The 16,963-nt window shown below is 40.5% G+C and overlaps 1 protein-coding gene across 7 annotated transcripts in view; it reads right to left on the bottom strand.

Moving 5' to 3' along the window:
* DPP6 (dipeptidyl peptidase like 6) overlaps positions 1–16,963 on the bottom strand; it is a 563,983-nt gene that overhangs the window by 370,298 nt on the left and 176,722 nt on the right. The window lies entirely within an intron of this gene.

The raw sequence follows: 16,963 nt of genomic DNA, 5'->3' as shown, positions 1-16,963 counted from the left end.
ACTATAAGGGGGTGAAAAAATTCAAGTCTGGTTTCCATAACAGAATACAGGAAACACAAATGTATATACAGCAAGCACTTTTCTTCAGTCCTGTATTTCCCCTTTTGAATAGTGAGTTTCACAAGGAGAAGACTCTCCCAGCACATTTTTGGAAAGCATGAATAATATAGATCAAAATTCATAAAGAGGTTATCTCTAAATATTTCTACATTTCATGTTAGTTTTCCTGCCTGCTACAGACAGATAATTTTCTGGTTTTTTTACAGCTCTTTCATCCTTCCTTTCGCCCATTGACTTAGTCCCTACCTGCATTTCTATCATGTCTGTATTTCTTTATTGCTTTAATCCTTTAGATGTAACCTTTAAAACCGAGCTCTTACTATTTCTTGCCATCTTAAGAGTCACATAGAAAACAGCAGAAGCAGCAGTAGTTTATTTCAGAGTTTCAACAGAGCTATTTGGAAATTTTAAAACTTTTTTTTTTTTTTCCTGAGGAAATTCTAATACTTGTTGCCCCACACTTCACCTATTGACTTATAACCTCCAGTGACATCTGCTCAGGAGAAGGCTTAGGAATAAATGTCTGGGTTAAGGAGAATGAAAAACCTTGTGGCAAAGACAATCCCCCAGGTCATGGCTGGTCAGATAGCTAGCTATCTGATCAGTAACCTTATTTTCCATGGTGGGAACTTCATTGCTTAGTCTGATTGGATGACCCAACCATGATCAAACAAGAAGGTTTACAACACAAGGCAACTTCTAGACTTTAAGACATAGAAAACCATGCAACTGCAAGATGAGTTCAGTGTGATGCATTCTCCAAGAGGCTTCACCTTGTACCTGCTCAAGGGTAATGCAATAAACATTGAGCATTTAATGGAGAACAGGACATGGATGAGCTGAGGGTCCCTGTGAAGAGGCCTTGGGTCTGACTGTAACACACAATCTACTATGTCCTATAATTTAAAGCATTTATTTGGCTGTAGAACTCTTGCATTTGACTGTCTCACTGTTTGCAACGTATTTATTCTTTCTGTGGTGAAAGGAACTGATATTTACTCTTTAAAGGGTGGAAACCAAGGAACTGAGAAACCATGTGCATTGTCCAACTGTCTAAAAAACAGAAATTGAGCACAAGGACTAATCTACTCATAACAGACTTAACTAGTAGCTGCCTAGCCTCTGGAGGGTACCTCTGCTCCTTCTCACAAAGAAGAGGCATTTGAGCTATAAGCCCCTCCTTTCAGGATGGAGTCCTGAGCAAACCATTCCTTCAGGGCTTGGCACCTGTTCCCTCTCCTTATCCATCTCAGCTGGATGCCCTTCCAACAGGAACCCTAGAAAAGCCTTTAATGTGCACAATTGTTGGAAAGGAAGCAGAAATCTCAAAGAAAAGACATGCAAGGGAGTAATGATTTTATGTAGCTTTGATTTATTGACTAGTTGAGGTTATGTACGTATGGTTATTTAAGGCCACTGGCTGGCTGAGCAAACCTGTTACCTAATTCAGAGTGCTTAATGCTGCTGAATGGTCATTATGTTGCTGTAGGCTTAATTAACTGGTGGGTGGCCTATAGGTTTTAATATAGGTGGGAAGATTTTCTGAGTTTTAAGAAGAAAATATTTTATTATTCACCTTCTTTTTTTTGCATACTGTCTCAGTATGGCCTATAAAAGATGTCAGAACACTCATCTGTGTGTCATCATCTTTTTTGTCTGTAGCAATTTCATTTTCTTACACTATTCATAAATATTCTATCCAAAGCCCTAGCCAGTAATACTTAAAAAAAAGTGTGGGTTTGAATGCATTTATGTCATCAGAGCCTTTCACGTTTATATTTAGTTGGTATCTTTCAAGATTTGCACTGAGCTGATTTGATGGTGGAGTATCAGTTTAGCCAGCAGACACTGCTCCAGATAGGTCTTAGGGCAAATTCAGTACAAGTGAGGTGATGAGCTTCATGATTTGACAGCCCCCTTTGGTTTCTGATTTTCATGTTTTTTAAGTGTGTGACTTAAACCTGTAATATTTCCACAATGACCCATGTCCCTGTGACATTCAAGGGACAGTCACTCAGACTGCAGGTGTTTTGTGATTTATGTCAGAACAAATGGAGCTATTCAATTTATCCTACATCCAGGACGTTTTTACATAAATCCTGAACTAATCTCCTCTATGTCAGAAATTAAACCCAGAATTACCTATCTGGAGAATGTCTGCCTTTTCAGCAGTGGAAACCAGCTACTTGGAAGAAATCTTTTAGCTGTTAAGGTATGTGGAAGGTCCTGGAAAACAGCTCAAAGAATCTTTCTTCCTCAGAAAGGCAGGCACAAATATGTCTAATGCAGAGTTCCTGCAGGTGATGACCATGTTTCTCAGGAACATCACAAGCTGACTCACAGCCCTGATGATGATAAGATCACACTGTTAAGGTAAGAGATGCTCTAAGATCCAGCTGCATCTCCCCAAGGGAGAGCAGAAAGCAAAGGGATTATCTCCATCTTCCCTGATGCTGGCCTCTGGAGGGTAGCAGGGATGACGAGGACATGCACACCAGAGGCACAACCACAAGATATGAGAAGCCCATCTTCTCCAAGAAATTAATCTCTTCACAAGCATCTCTGGGCTAGCTCCACACCATTCCTCATTGGAGGGTTTTGCTTCAGAGGGTCTCAGTCCAATGTGTGTCTCTAACTGGCTAAGTGACCACTAGAATCTCATTAAAAGATTTGAGAAAATACTGGTCCTTTTTATACAATGTCACTTCATTTGTTATTATGAATCACTTAGTTCTATATATCTATCACTAGTGCATTCAGAGGCAATTACTTTGCTACTGTAGACATTTTCTATTACCTGTTTCTCAGTGTAAGCCACTCTTAACAGCGCAAAAGGTGTCAACGAATCTGAGTTCTGACCCACTGGAGGTTTCTTGAGAAGCACTGAAGTGGTTAATTTATACAACTCTAGTAAGAATTGAAGTGCTTTACAACAAGAACATCATATAAGCTCGCCTAAATGTAGGTATTCAATTGAGTCTTGCAAATTCTACTTGCCCACTCAGCTGGGACAAGTAATTATTTCTGATGGACGAGTAAAACGTCATTAGTATTTCCATCCTGCTAAAGCTGGAAGATTAGTCTTTGTGGCTGAGCTGATAAATTTCCATGACAGCTTTGCAAGGCTGAATGAATTAAAAGATGTAGCTGGGCTTTTAGAATTAAACACAAAGCCTGTCCTGATAGGCACGGGCACAGCCAAAACCCTTACTCAAACAGGGAGCCTCTTCTATAGGCAATGGCTGCGAATCCTATAGAAACACTGACAACTATCAAGCTTAAGGTCTTGCTTGGTCTCCCCTGTTTAATAAGGAACAGTCATTGTCTGAAATGCTACAGAAGCATCTAATAGCTGAATAACATACCATGAGTACATACACCAGACAGTATTGTTGTGTATCTAAAACTCCTATTTACCTCATTCCCGTATGAGTCTTGATCACATGAATCACACTTCCTTCAGTGGCCCCGGCATTACACCTTCTCTCCTGAAACACCTTTCAAATCATTAGTACTCTTTTCCTCAGTTCAGTGTTAATGGCTCCAGGCACCCAATACCCAGGTGAATGCCTGCACGTAGTGGATACAGAGTACAGGCAGGCCATGCACTGTAGAGTCTATGCAAGGCTGATGGAGGACACAAAGCCTTTCCTCAGAAGAACAGGCAGGAGAGGTCACTGGCAAGGAGCTGATTGCAGGAGAAAGATTTGAAGATTGCATTAGTCTTCACAGCTCTTTAAGAAAAAAATCTTTTCAAATGAAACCTTTGGCTTGAGAAATAGTAATAAGCACCAGTTCCTAGGATTACTCTGACACTTGAAAAGAAAGGGGTGTCAGAGCAGGAATAGCATGAAATAGCTGGGAGAACTGACATCAAGTGTCTGAATTTGATTACTGCATCTGTATGTGCCTTCACTGAGACCCATCCACCTGCAGCCTACCTCCACACAGAAGTCTGCTTTGACCTTCCGACGTTTCCACCAGCATTCACATGCATGGAAGAAAGCTTAGAATCAATTACATGGTCACATCTGTGCCTTGTGCCTCAGAGGTCACATTGCAATCCCTTGCTAAAGCAAAGGTGTACACTGGTAAAGGCTGTTTGCACAGCAAGGTGAGACAAGGGAATTCACAACTTTCACCCTATATCAGCTTTCTAGCCCCTCCTGCTGACATATCTATACCAACAGTTCCGCATGCCTTCTGTAAGGATTCACTACATCCTCTGCTCATGGAAAGGTCAGCTACGTACATGACAAAAAGGTCTTGCTGTATTTTAAACTGCCACTTATGCTAGATGAGTCTTTGAGGAGACCTTTGTTATGAAGTCCTTATAGAAAAAATGTACTCTAAAATGCCAGAAAAAACAACATTCTTTCATGCACTCTGTGTTTCTCTATTCCTCTTTGTTAATAAAGACTCAGGAAATTACTGCCAGATCCAGATTTCTCATACCCTGATTAACAAGTGGATGTTGTGACATTGTTTAATTGCTAAATAAACTCACAGTCTGAAAGTAACTGGAGACCAAGAAGGACAAAACCAAACGCAATCTATTTACCAGATGTACAGAAAAATGGCAAGAAAATCTGCCTAGCAAAAAATCTGATCAGGATACATTACAAAAAAGTAGATGTTAACTAGATTTTTTAAACCATTTTTACTGACATTACTAGATAGGGTTGAGTGCATGTCAGGAAAGATTCTTTGGAAAGTATTTAAAACGTAATTGTAAAACATTTCATTCGCGAGAAAAAACAGAAATTTTTAGCAGCTCCAACTCCTGTCTACAGAAAAAAAAAAAAAGGAAAAGGGAAGAGGAAGGGGAAGGGAAGGGAGAAGGGAAGGAAAAGGAAATGGAAAAGGAAAAGAAAAAGGAAAAGGAGCAGAAGGAAAAGGAAAAGGAAAAGGAAAAGGAAAAGGAAAAGGAAAAGGAAAAGGAAAAGGAAAAGGAAAAGGAAAAGGAAAAGGAAAAGGAAGGAAAGAAAAAGGTATCCCCTGGCCACTAATAACATGCTCTCTTCCCTTTCTCTTGCCTTACTTCTGTACACTTACAAGTGTTAACAGCTCCAGGCTTTGAAAGTACATGTACTCTCCCACCTTCATTGCCTTTCCTAAAACCATTAACTTTCATATTCCTTTCACCTTGTGAATTCTCAAAACAACCACTCACACGTCTTTTTTTGACTTACCAAAGTAAAAACTCATTCAACCATACCTGACCTGGGGAATTTGTCAGCTGGTGGAAGGCTAAAACTGAAGACATTCGCAGAACATAAAAACACAGCAATATTTTACCTGACACCTTTTTTATCAATCTATGCAAATATATACATTGCTCTTTGGGTTTTATTTCTTTATTTATTTTATATGCAACCATGCACAGGAAACTATCACAGTGGCATTAATGGCACAAAGAGATGTAACCAAATAAATGTGCTGGATCAGGATTATTCTGACAAGATTCAGTGTAACAAGTATATAATAACACCTTGTTAATCACCAAAACACATTCCCTTACAGACACCTCCCTTACAGACGACACGGCTTAGACTGGCTTGTGGGCAGCATAACCAGCTTTGACAAAGCACTGAGAAAAGCGATCATTAGTTTCCCCAGAACAGCATGTCCAACTTTCAAACCACTGACAAATTATCTCGATAGAGGGATACAGTATAATCTCCCACAGTCTAGTGGTAAAACAGCAAGAATCATAAGAAGAACCCCAAAATGCCAGTTTATTTCAATGATTTATTACATAATTTGTAACCAAATTATTATTCTCCTGAGTGAAATGACTGCATTTCTGATCATGCTGCCAGGAAGAAAATTATTACTATCAACTACTAAATCAAACCAACAGGTTAGAGACCATGTGGAAAGGGAATGTAACATGCCATGTGCAGGGCACACATCTTCTCTCCCAGTGACATCACCATTAATGTATCCACAAGCTTCAGTGGAACTAGCATTAATGCCAGTAACTGGCTCTAATAAGTAAAGACAGAAGAGCCAACGTCACAGATGTAAGCAGGATAGGAAAGGAATGACACTGAGATTTGCTCAAGTGACTGTCAAGTGTCTTGAGACCAAACCTTCATGGATGACTGAATGGTGAAACAGCTGACAAGAGCCCAATGTAAATACATGTAAAACACATGCAGCACAAACGAGAAACAATCCTAAAGTTTACGTAGGCAGTGATGGGATCTGAGCAATTAGCACTCAGGGAAGAGAGCTTGTGTTATAATAAACAGGCCTATGAAAATGTCAGCTTAGTGATCAGGAGCATTAAAGGATGCAAATCAATGCTGAGAACAATTAGGAAAGAAATACTGAACAAAACAAAACCAAAAAAATCATACCACTGTATAAATCTACAGGACATCCTCATCCTCAAGTCAGTGTCAGCTCCCATGCTGCTCCCTGCCCCTAAAAGTATATAGTAGAAATGGACAATATGCAAACAAGGGCAAGAGTGATGAGCAAAGTCAGAAACTGGCTTCCACATGAGGAATAGCTACATAAATTAAGACTCTTCAGCCTAGAATGAGATATGAACACAGGGGTCCATATAAGGAGGTGTGGAATGGAAAAGGTGAGCAGGGAATGTTTGTTTATTCTATCTTCCAATAGAATAATCGCACAACATCACATAAAATGGCCTAAAAGGCTGTATAAATTAAAAAGCTATTGGAAAAAATCATAGAAGAAAAATTCATTCAGGATTACTAAATGCACAGAGAGCGCTGGCTTATGAAATTGCTGAAGGCTAAAAGGATGTCCTTGAAAACATCTAAGAGTATGCTTCTGAATCTGAAAAATCTATGAATTTCAAGATCTTCAGTTATCTAAACAATCGAACCAGAAAAGACCATGTTGGTTTTACAGTATCCTTTTAAAAATTTCTTAGTTATTCAGCAATAGAACAGGAAAAACACTGTGATCATAACTTCCAGAGGATCTAGATGCTGAAATGTGCTCTGCACTCAAACAGCAAAGAAAAATACACAGGAGACAAGGTCAATCTGCAAACAGTCTGAGAATAGATGAAAGGGCCAAGTTAATTGAATAAATTTACTTAATTGCTCATTGATTTAGCTTTAGCAATATCCTACTACAGTACTCTCTATTTCCTCATACTTTATTGTGGAAGCTCAAACAGTCTCATGTACTTTCTTGATTATCCAGGAAATAAGTTGCTGGTAAGTCTGGTTTTTTCCTCCAGAAACAAGCAAACAAAAAAGTTTGCTAGCTACATTCTAATGGCTTTAGCCTTTTTCATGCTCTATAACAGAGTTTCAGATTGTCACAGCAACAGATAATCCAGAAGAACTCCATCAAAGTGATCAAAACATGCATGACATATCAGTGTGCTTTTTAAACTGTCAGTCTGCTCTGTTAAATCATGCTTAAGCTGTAACAACCTTCCTTCTCAGCAGAAAGCCTTAAGAGTTGTTCATGTTTTGCATTAAAACTTTAGTAAATATCACCAGACTTAGAAATCCAAAAATACTGAGCTGCCAGCAGCACCATCATTTACTCCTTTTGCTTTAAGGATTTTGCTAGATATTGGCTCACCAGAAAAATCTTTTGCCTGCTGCTCAAGAGCTATAGATCTTCACCTAGAATTGGCTGGGCAGATGGCAACTCTCAGCCCCTGATTTTGTTTACTGGAGCCCATGGGGAAAACACTTTCTGTTTAGTTCTTCCTCTGCTAGCCAAGAAGCAAACCGGAACCTTTTCCAGCAAAGTAATCGTAGCAGCTATCCCCAAAGCTTTCTCCAGCTCACCTTCTTATTCAGGTGTCCCCCACCTCAAACACAAAGAAATACCCTTTCAGTCAAAATGTGGAAAAGCTCTAGAATAATGACAATCTCTGGAAGTAAATGTGTCAGTAGGCAATTTTGCAGTGGAGATGGGTTGTTATTTGATGATAAGGGATGGTGTCAAACAATGCAGGATTCATCACCTGTATCATTTAAGGAACCAAAATTCTTCAAAAATGGACATTTATAAATTCATATTTTGCAAGCCGTTCACCTGTGGGAGTTATAGGGATACACTTAACCCAAAGGAGAGCAACAGCAGCACTTTTCTGTTTATGTGAAACACTTGTGACAGCTAAGAATGCTGAGCACTGCAATGAACTCCACGGGACCTTATCAGTAGCATGTCCATAGGTCTTGTTTCTGCACATCTCTTCTATGCCACCACAAGACTCCTCCGAAGCACACAACAAAAATTGCTTTTTTTTTTTCCATAGCACAAAGTATGTACTTTCCATAGTAATAAAATCTACTGAAAGACACTGCTGAAGAAAGCCCAGGAGAATTTCCAGTCCCTTCCAGCACAGCTTCCCAGCTACCACTGACAGATCTTTGTCTTCTCTGCCCTGAACTGTTCTCTTCACAAAAAAGAACTCCATAATCTTTCCTAAGGGCATGCATTATTAGAAAGTTTCTGCTAAAATCTAACCAAAATCTAACCAAATTAAGATTTCCCAGAAGAAACACTTATTATAAAAAAAAGTCTTTGCACAGCTAAGACTGTTAAAATTGTTTCTTTCAGCTTTCTCTTTTTTTCAACTAAACAAATACAGTTAGTTTTTCAAACTTCTGTAATGTTTCTCAACCCTTCCAAGTTCATCTGGACTCCTTCCAGCTACCCTAATTTTCCCCCAAGCATCATGCCCAGTACTCAGTTTCAGACTTCTCTAGTATCAAATAGAGCTGAGTAATTACTTCCCATAACTTAAATACAACATATCCATCAATATACACTAGAACGAGCATTACCACTTCTGCAACTGCATACATTTTGGATCTATATTTAACTTGTCATCCACTATACATATAAGCCACAAACCCCCTTTTCTGCAGAGAGCTGCATTGCCAATTATTCCCCATTTTTAACTTGTGTCATATGACTTTCTAACTACGATACTTACCATTGTTTTTTATTGACTTCTAGCTTATTGATTTTACACTATCATTCAAATTTATCATGATCATCTGAAATTCTATGCCTACCCTCTTTGAGAGTGCTTGCAATTACAAATTTTGCAATTCCTTATTCCATTATACAAAATGCTTACAGAACAAATACATACTCTCACCTCCTTATATTAAAATAACAGCCTTTGTAAAAAGAGCACAAGCATGTGGAAGTCTATAATGAGATACAATCATTGCAAGTAAGGTATTTCCATTAAAAGAAACACAAAAAGAATTCTGCAGTTCAGAATTTGACGAATTCAAGGCCACTCTTCCCCAGAACCTCCTTCCAGGAGTACTTGTAAAAGAAGTGGCTGAAGGTAACCCTTCGCAGGGGTCCTACAGTGCTTTTTACATGCTGACACACTACTCCTAGGGGAAACAGCAATTAAACAGGGCACTTTCAAAGGCATAAATTTCATATTGTTACTAACATTAAGCTAGAGTCCTGTTCTGCTTGGCAGCCAAACGTTTGCATCAATGTAGAAGAAAATGAGCTATCCAGCACAACAGAATTGCCCATACAGACTGAATTATGAGCTTATATCTAAATCATTCAAATCTGCTTGAAGAAATGGTAGCCTATTACTAATATGCCTACTTCATTATTTAACACAGGAATATAACTCTTCGAACAGATACTGTCAGCTATCCATAAAGAAAAATTGCCGAGCTCTATGTACATCCACTTGCCAAATTAGTTTAGAAACAATGGACTTCCTCTTCAAAAAGGAGTCGGGAAACATGAAGTGACTTTGCAAAACATTAATCTTTCACTTCAAAATATTATCATCAGATGAATGTCCTGAACCTTTCTTCTGAAGCTACTGAGCAGGCTCAAATTCTTCTTCAACTTCTTTAACCAGAGACACAGATCTCCTTGTCGTGTTCAAAACACCATTTCAGGCATGAAGTGAACATAATCTAACCATTTAAGGCCCACTTATGTAGCTTACAGTCCCATAGGATCTGGGAGGCTCATGAAGTATTTATCCTCACCACATCCCCGGGAGGTAAGGAATGTTATTATCCCCCTTTCACAGTCAAGGACTGGAAGCCCAATAGATGAATAACTGCCCATCTATGCAACAAAGCTCATAACAGTGAGTCCTTAGGTTGCTGCATCCCAAGTCTGCGCAGGAGCCGGATAAGAAATGTATCTGTGAGTGAACCATCACTCAAACACAATGTCCTGCTTTGGCAACCAGGCCTTGTGCCACCATAGCATGCACCAGCAATATGGGATCCAGTAACTCCCATTCATTGTACAGATTTCTCCTGCACTTGCAGGTTTATTAGTCCGGAAAGGATATTGTGTGCTCTCAGCTATTATTTCCTGCATACTACCTCTGAATTAGGATCACGGGATACGTGCAGCAGATTCTCATACTGCTAATACAGCAGATGTTTTTAGGAGGTATTCAAACACCAGTAAAACTCAGTCCACATTCACATGATAGCTCCTATCAAAATATGTCCATCAGTGAAAAAGCCAGCTCAAACAATTAACATTTATTTAACTTTATTTTCCACCTTGAAAATCTCAGTTTGTACCGTTACATCTCAGATCAATGCTAATGCACAACTTGCAAACTCTATAGCATTAGTATGGTGGGAAGAGAAGTATAACAAGTAAATTCTGCAGTTGTCATTTTACCTAACGATAAAAACCTCCCCAGAACAAGTTTTGCCTAAAGGACCTGCAGCACTAGCAAGTCACCTGCTGCACTGTATCCTTTGGTCATACTCCATGGCATCAACCAGTTTCAAATTTCTTCCCCAGGCAACAATCACAATAAAATATCTTGTCCAAGGGTACTGCTTGCCCAGAAATACAACTATCTAGGGCATGGGAGAAGCAAGAGGGTTACCAGAGGTGTATATAGGTAAACAGTAGCCAACACGCAGAAAACAAAAAGGTATCACATAGGAAGATGTTGCATGTCAATATAAGGCAGAAGGAGTAAATCTGGTTCTGGTATAACCTGTACTGCAACAATGTCCTCAGCCATCCGGCTCCAACACAACATGAAACAGAAAATTCAGAGAATCAACAGTGGTGCCGACAGACCCATCTGAACAGGGATCAGTAAAGCACCCGCTGCATCCAGGCCTGCACAAAAGAAACCTCTAGGCCAATCCTCTCCTTCCCTGCTCCCACCAGACTTCAGAGTTTGGCATCATTCCTGCTGAATTCCCTCCTCCCTGGAAGAGAGAGCTCTGCTTACAGCAACACCCGATCCAGTGAGCAAAACACAGAGGTTTCTGGTCACCCAGAAAGATGTCAGTTTTTAATCTTCTGGCAAACATTAGGCATCCTCATCCAGCATGAGCAGCTTCAGACACACCTGATGTGTCTCCAAGTGATTCCATTATCCCTGCTCCTTCACAGGTAGCAAGAGCTTGTAGGGTGGCCGGAGCCTAAGTCTGTTGGCTTTAAATATTACCACCTGTCACAGCATGCTCAAGGCACTGAGCATGCACTGAGCACCCACCCCAGCCTGCCTACCTGTTCCACTGGAGCTGCCTCCTCTACAAAGAAGTCTTCCATTGCTGCAGCTGCTCACGTCTGTGCGAGGATCCGGGGCGAGGGGCGGGGATGGGGGTGGAGGGGAATCCTGGAAACTGGCACAACCTAGATACACAGACTGGCAGAGCAACCAACGTTTAAAAAAATCTTAATTAATTACACAGAACCCAGCAAAATCCTGAACCACTGAGCTGACTCCGGGGTTGGTTTTCCTTTTTTTTTAAGCGCTCATTACTTCGATGAGGCAGAAGGTACTTTCAGAGGCTTTTTGCTCCCTGTACAGAAGTAAGCAATGATAGCAGCCATCCTTTGAAGAAGACGCATCACCAGCAGCTAGCGACGTGCCTTGGCATGAAGCTAAAGCATGACCAGAAGGTGCTTTCTATCAGTAGCAGCACCTCAAAGAAGACAGTTACTTAACCACTGCAGTGCTACAGTGGTGTTTAGAAGAGGTTTTGGGAGCACAAATGTCCCTTTGGAGCAATAGCAGATGGGAAAAGCAAGATGGAGGCATCCTGCAAAGGTACACTGAATGGGGACAGGCTTTGCAAAGTCTGATCTTGTGCCACCAATCGTGGCCCTGTACAGGTCAATGGCTTTAAGTGACTCCATAGGGAGGAAATTCCTACCAGGACAACAGCTCAGGCACTGCCTTGTCTTCATCTTCAAAAACACAGCGGGCTGCACCCATGTGGCTGGGATACATCCCCTTGGCATTACTGGCAAACTTCCCTACTGATTCATATGGGTCAGGGTCAACCTGCAGACATGGACTGAAACAAACTCTCTGGTGAACTTGCAGTGCTAGCTAGAGGTTTTCATAATTCACAAGGAAAGTATTTAAAATAATCTGAACAGTGGCAAAAAGCTGCAGAGGATTCCCGAAGTAATAAGAATATGTTCCCCAAAGAGCATGGAATTGGAAAAAAAATAATTAATTGAAAAGTAAGTGATGTGGGGTGAAGAGTCATATAACCAATGAAGGAGAAATGCACTTCAGATCTTCACGGAAACAAAATTAGTTGGAATCTTTTTCAGCTTTTCACATCACAGCTTTCTTCCTAGCAATCATATAAGATCTTTTTTTCTGATGAAGTAGAGAAAACAGACTTCCAAAGTTCAAGAAACTCCAGTGAACTCTGTAAAAAAATAAAATTACTTGGAAACTTGTTTTTAGAACTACTACAGTACAATCAGACACCAAAGAAGAACCCTATTGAGTTCATTACTAATGAAATGACCTTAAAAATCTACATTTCATTAAATGTGGTATGCACTAAAATGCCACAGGAGAAACAATATGTTATTTTATTTAGTAATATCAAAAGCTGTCATTTTCTGCAGCAACCTGAGGCTACAGAAAAGCATATTCCCATGAATAATTAGCATTTGGCATTAAGAAGTATTTTATCAAGAAAGCTGCCATAGCTCTAAGTAGCATAACTAGAAGTGTTGGATAGTATTAATGAAAAGTTAAGGTGACTGTTGTTCTTACCTATGAATTCGTCTTCGTGGAGTTAAAATCAGAACCTTTTAATCATTGCCAATTTTGTTTTAATATTAATGAAAATAAAACCATATGAAAAGTTCTGTACAAGGAAGAGGAAAAACAGATGGAAAATATCAGCAAGAAAAAACATTACTCGCAACATTCTGACTTGAAAATGGCACTTTTCCCTGTAAATAAATAGCCCAGTTCAGGAAATTCCGTAAGAAATTTCTTAATTTTAAGGATATAAGCCTTCTGGCATCACACTTGATGTCTCAAAATCTAAGCTGCTCTCTAAATTTTAAAGGACAGCCTTTTTCTCACAGACATTATTTCCCTCACCCTTTAAATATGACCCATTTTTTTGTTGTCATATGTGACTTTCTTGAAATAGATGGGCTTTGTGTTCTTTCACATCACCAGCAGATCCCAGCTATCAATTTTTAGTATTGACACAAAGATCAGTATAAGGAAATCAGAAAACTTTGCCATTCCATCATTCATTTTTATGGGCAATTTACACAAGGTTTGAGATGGTGGATCAAGAACCAGCCCTTGCAGGACTGATAACTACATTTGCTCTGCAATGATTCTCCATATATAATTACACTATGATACAGTCCTTGGCTATTTTCTAGTCTAGCCAGGCTGCACATGTTCTCCATCCCTGGTGGTGTTCAAGGCCAGGTTGGACAGAGCCCTGGGTGACATGGTCTAGTGTGAGGTGTCCTTGCCCACAGCAGGGAGGTTGGAACTCGATGATCTTAAGGTCCTTTCCAACTCTAACTATTCCATGATTCTGTGTTGAACTAGTGCACTTGCAATTTCTTGAGTGCCATGTTGGGCTGTGGTGCAGACCCAAGAAACCCTAAGATGTTACATCCAATACCCAAAAACCATTGTTCTTGGGGAAAGAAAAGGTTATGCCTGATGAGACTCGATCTTTAGGATGTCACTCTTTTTTCTTACCAAAAGTCTAGAAACTATCTTCTGATTTACAATAATGATTACTATTAATTTCTAATTTCCTTGCATACTGATTTAATATTTTTATAGTTATAATCCCTTCCCTCTTTGCATTTCATAGAATCATAGAATAAGAATAGTTAGGGTTGGAAAGGACCTTAAGATCATCAAGTTCAAACCCCCCTTCCATGGGCAGGGACACCTCACACTAAACCATCTCACCCAAGGCTCTGTACAACCTGGCCTTGAACACTGCCAGGGATGCAGCATTCACAACTTCCTTGGACAACCCATTCCACTGTCTCACCACCCTCACAGTAAAGAACTTCCTCCTTATATGCAATCTAAACTTCCCCTGTTTAAGTTTGAACCCGTTACTCCTTGTTCTATCACTACAGTCCTTAACAAATAGTCCATCCCCAGCATCCTTATAGACCCTCTGCAGATACTGGAAGGCTGCTATGAGGTCTCCACACAGCCTTCTCTTCTCCAGGATGAACAGCCCCAACTTCCTCAGCCTATCTTCATACAGGAGGTGTTCCTGTCCCCTGATCATCCTCATGCCCTTCTCTGGACTTGTTCCAACAGTTCCATGTCCTTCTTATGTTGAGGACACCAGAACTGTACACAATACTCCAAGTGAGGTCTCACGAGAGCAGACTAGAGGGGCAGGATCACCTCCCTCGACCTGCTGGTCATGCTTCTCTTGATGCAGCCCAGGATACGGTTGGCTTTCTGGGCTGCAAGCGCACACTGAAGCCGGCTCATGTTCATTTTCTCATCGACCAACACCCCCAAGTCCTTCTCTGCAGGGCTGCTCTGAATCTCTTCTCTGCCCAACCTGTAGCTGTGGCTGAGATTGCTCCGACCCAGGTGTAGGAACTTGCACTTCTCATGGTTAAACTTCATTAGGTTGCCACCAGCCCACCTCACAAGCATGTCGAGGTCCCTCTGGATTGCACAACTTCCCTCCAGCGTATCAACCGAACCACACAGCTTGGTGTCATCGGCAAACTTGCTGAGGGCGCACTCAATCCCACTGTCCATGTTACCGACATGGTCCCAACACCGATCCCTGAGCAACACCACTTGTTACTGATCTCCAGCCGGACATTGAGCCATTGACCACAGCTCTTTGTGTGCGGCCATCCAGCCAGTTCTTTACCCACCGAGTGGTCCATCCGTCAAATTGATGTCTCTCCAATTTAGAAACAAGGATGTTGTGCGGGACAATGTTGAAGACTTTACACAAGTCCACGTAGATGACGTCAAGTGCTCTACCCCTGTCCATCAGTTCCGTAGCCCCATGATAGTAGGCCACCAAATTGGTCAGGCAGGATTTCTCCCTTGTGAAGCCATGCTGGCTGTAAGATCTCCTCTTACTTTTCCTCTGAAACACATAGGTTAGAAAACAAGAACAGTATTTTTCTTTCTAGACTATGGGGTCAGGTCACTTAGAAGACTATTCCTGAACTAAACGCACAGTGAAGTGATCCTCTTGTCAAAATCAGGGTGTCAGAAACTTTACTGAGCTTCAATTCCCTGAAGTTCATGGCCTTCAGCAGTTGTTGGAGATTCTGGATTCAAACTGACATGCAAAAATCACTGCAAATCTCTGTCAAAGTTGTTTGGACTTTCTCTTTTGAGATTCTGTAATCTCTATTTGATTTCTCTGTGAAACTATAAAGGAATCCAGCCTTGCTTGAAAAAAATCACAACCCTGAGGAACCTAACCTTCATTTTAAGAACTTATAGCCAGGAGAGTTTGACTTTCCCTTAGCCTTTCTTGCAAATATTCTGCACAGGTCAAATGACAAGGAACATGTGTGTATCACACATTGTCAAACACATTGATGTGCATTCAAGAAGTAACAGTAGTAGTCTCTCAACCATACTAGGGTCAGGAGAACAATACACATTGCCAGAAGAAGAGGCCAATAGCTTGAAATACTCTTGGCTTTGCTCAAGACACATTACGGACAGAAAAGAACCATAATCCCTTCCTCTCCTCTTTTCAGCAAAATTTCTCACTTCAATCCTTTTCCCAAGTATTTGGATGAAAGTTATAACAATTACTTTCTCTGACAAAAAATTTCCTCTCTACTAATCTTTGCATTGTAAACAGAGAGTTTAGGATGGAGGAATACTTTAAAAAATCCAGATAGCACAGCTCAGTTTTATTCCTTCTTTGATACTGTTCTTTTTTATGTTACTATGGTATGTGTGCGCCATGTGAAAGTGAGGTTGCTATGGAAACTACTCATTATTTTTCAATAGTAGGCTAGCTACTTAATAAAAATCCTACATCTTTTTAATCCCTGGAGAGTCCTAATTTATCCTGTACACAGACTTTCCTTCTTGACAGTTCCTTTAATATTCACTGCACTGCAGTACACATGAATCTGAACTTGTCTAACAAATCCACAACTTACTTCCAAAATCAACTTTCTGGCAAAGTTTGGTTCTAAAAAAACTATTTTTTTAGCTCGGCTGTTGCCTGCTTATATTTCTCTGGCAGGGAGTAGGTATGAATAGCAGAGCTGAGGGCAGACCTCTGCAAAAGTCTCACCGCTTACACAGGCAGACATGGAAAAAAAAAGTAAATAACTTTTATCTATAATAAATGGTAATAGCTGCAGGAAGGAAGGATGAACATGGTCAGAAGTGTTAGCCTGGAATTTGGGGTTAGTTCCTTCTGGTGCCATAGGCTTCCCCAGCCAGCTTAGGCAACAGTCTCTTCCTCCCTCAATTCACCACCTACAAAATGGTATTTGGAGCCCTCCTCAGACAGACTAAATTTGCCAGTGATCATCTCAAGCATTAAGGTAACAAGATACATCAGCACAGTCAGTGGGTGGGAGTCGTGGGACTTTCCAGAACTCCAGACTGTCACCATGTGGTACAACTTGCTCCTCTGCTTAG

This window comes from Pezoporus occidentalis, unplaced genomic scaffold (genome assembly GCF_034315485.1).
Source record: "Pezoporus occidentalis ecotype Australia unplaced genomic scaffold, CSIRO_AGI_Poc_V1 ctg23, whole genome shotgun sequence".
In the NCBI taxonomy this organism is placed as follows: Eukaryota; Metazoa; Chordata; class Aves; order Psittaciformes; family Psittacidae; genus Pezoporus; species Pezoporus occidentalis.
Note: the sequence above shows the minus strand (reverse complement) of the source record. Positions and strands in the feature narration are given on the sequence as shown.